Here is a 2,807-nt window from a genome sequence, read left to right as displayed (position 1 = left end):
CCAGGCAGCCAGCACAGCCTTTCTGGCTGGCAAGTGAGCATGCAGGCAGGCTACAAATGAGAGATCATCTCTCTGCTGGAGGGGAGTTGGGGTAAGCCAGCTGTCATGACAGGGTCAGGGCATTTGTAGTCAAAGGATGTAAGTTTGTATGAGACAAACCACTATTGATAGAAAAACCCAAAGAGTATAAAATGGCACAACAGGAACTATTCTTGGTAGTTCAGTCTCCTTTTTATTTTTTTGTGCAATCACTTACAAGAACAGAGATGGCAATAAAATACCTCCTGGGGAGCCCTGGACACCTGTCATGACTGGAAATAGGGTCAGCACCTCCGTCACAGACTGTGCAAATGAGCACCTCGCTTTCCATCTTCCCCAGTTTCTCATCCAGGCATCCAAGCAAAGCGCAACTGGATCTTCTCAACATGCTGAAACATGGGATGCCTGGGAGAGCCTGTAGGCTCTGAGGATCCAAGCTTGTAGCAGTTGGTTTCCCAAGAATCACAGTATCTGTTCCTCTCTCATTGTCTTTCCTCTGAAATCCACACGTTCACATGCCACAACATCCTGGCGTGAGAAGATTTATAGGCTTCCTCTGTCCTTCTGCCTCTCAGACAGCAGGGTGCTCAGAGAAACCAGTGCCACACATGCTTTCATGTCAGACTTGCCACTTACCACACATGTTGCTATCTCTGCAGGCAAGGACGGGGACCGTGCTGCCCCAGGTCCTGCTCCTTCCCCCAAGGCTCCTTTTCCCCAAGGTCAGTGTAAGTGAGAACACAAAAGCTGGCCCTTTATCAATGGGGTTTGGTGCTCTTTAATGGGATTAAGCCAGTTCCACCCAGTGCTGGTTGCTACAAAGGCTTTTTCCCCTGTCTCAATGACGTGTTACATCTTAACGTGTGTGGTCATATCTGCAGTCGATTTGTGCATCTCTTTGTTCTTTGCATATGTTTTTATTGCCGGGGGGGGCATGCAGCAACCAGCCAGCAAGTTTTTGCGGTGACCAGTTCATTCAATTCTTTACACAGTTAATACACTGCAGCCAAAATAAGAATCTTCAATATCAATTCACTGAAAATAAAGCTGTATGACAATCACACAGCACTTTCAGATTGGCAGGACATAAAGGATGCAACACTGCCAACAGTATAGCTGAGGTACATCTCATTTAAGTTTAGCAAACCATTGGCTTGCCAGCTAGATGTTTAGCCCTCTCCCTGATAAAAACATGTGAGAAGCAGCACTTTCAAAAGGCAATTCATCACCTCTCCCTTAGATATCTATTGAGATAGAGATGAAGCACCATGTAGAAGTCCCTCTGTCGCTTTCCTTCTCCATCAAGGATTGAGGGAGCCTCACACAAAAGGTTTCTCAGTGGCCAGTGCCAGATTATGTGCATCATGGCAGGTATCATATTGCATGGGACTGTTCAGGACTAAGAAACCTCAGATTTCTTAGATAAATCCCCAAACCGCTGTTGGAGGATAGCATATTTGATCAATTGTGACCAGAAGTGCCTATGGATATTTTGTTAGAAGTAGTGCAGAAGTGAAATGCTCTCTTGCCTGCCAGCAATGGATATATTCTCTTCCCTGGTCACAGACCTTTTATCGTAAGACCATGACTCAGCAAGCACCCTGACCAATACCTACCTGACGAAGGTATTGGCCACTCACAGGGCATGAAATGTTTCCCAGTACTGGCACACAACATTACTCTGGTCCAGGGAGCTTTCACAAATATTTCCTGGTAAGTATACAACAACTCAGTTTGAGTTAGCACATCCAAATACGGGGAAATATTCAGGGGGACATCATCAGGAAAACAAGGAGTCTGGAGCATTTGAAACACTCCATACCAGAACAGTCTGAAATGACTGAAGTTTCAAAACAGTCATGGAAATATATTTTTAATAAAATTAGAAATTTTTATGAAATCTTGTTAATATCATCAGCCATAAAATTCAGGGGGGACATTTATGTCTTACTGCTGTTGAAAAGCGAACTAAAAATTCCTCTACCTGAAAATGGCAATTCATTTGTGTGCTGGCAGTCAGGAAAGTTCATCCCTCTAGTTTAGTATTGAAATCTTTTGTGTTCTGACTCTTTTTTCTGCTTTCCTCTTCTTTTTATCTTCTCTCCAATTTGTCAAATTAAAAAAAAAAAGGAAAATATTAATTAAAAAGTTATGAGATTAATTTTCTTCTTTCGTAACTTTTAAAAAATCATATCTTCCTTTTCTCCAGGCAGGGAAAAAAAAAACATTATTAAACAATCATAAAATATTATCTGTAATTCTAAATACCAAGAATGTGAAATTCTTTTGGGGGTTTTGTAGGAGATAACAATGCTTTGCCTTTGGCTGCCCCGTTCTGGGAGAACTGCATAGTGGGCTCCACGTTTCAGTGGTGTCCTATCCACTCAGAGGCCTTCTCAGCAGTCCAGAAGAGAGGGATCTGGTTGTATGAAAGCAGTTCAGCATCTTCATGTCACCTGAAAGCCCATGGGTGACTGGGCAAGGAGTGCTGGGGCAACCTTGTATGGGGCAGGGCTGCCATTGCCTCCTCCCTATTGGGACTGCCCAACTTTTGGCTGTCTCGGCCATCCCCTGCTGCTGAGGCTAGAGCCCAAGGGCCAGAATTTCCATCCAAACCTCTCTCACATGCACTCTGCAGTAACAGCAGCCACTCCAGAAAGCATCCTCAGACCATACAATCTAAGACATAATAATCAAATTGGAAACTTTCTGGCACTGCTTTTCTACACACTAAATCCTCGATAACAGATTAGCACACCAAAGCCTCT

The 2,807-nt window shown here is 43.8% G+C and overlaps 1 long non-coding RNA gene across 1 annotated transcript; it reads right to left on the bottom strand.

Annotated features, from left to right (window-relative positions):
- Positions 1–266: 266 nt before the first annotated feature.
- LOC108497424 lies at positions 267–2,131 on the bottom strand. Its single transcript, XR_001874809.1, has 3 exons — positions 2,024–2,131; positions 1,656–1,749; positions 267–567 (listed from the first exon to the last, which is right to left on the bottom strand). It is a non-coding gene; the product is annotated as an uncharacterized LOC108497424 (long non-coding RNA).
- Between the last annotated feature and the right edge of the window lie 676 nt (positions 2,132–2,807).

Source organism: Lepidothrix coronata, unplaced genomic scaffold (genome assembly GCF_001604755.1).
Source record: "Lepidothrix coronata isolate B3197 unplaced genomic scaffold, Lepidothrix_coronata-1.0 Scaffold48, whole genome shotgun sequence".
In the NCBI taxonomy this organism is placed as follows: domain Eukaryota; kingdom Metazoa; phylum Chordata; class Aves; order Passeriformes; family Pipridae; genus Lepidothrix; species Lepidothrix coronata.
The sequence above is the reverse complement of the archived record's forward strand: the minus strand, read 5'-3'. Positions and strand labels throughout refer to the sequence as shown.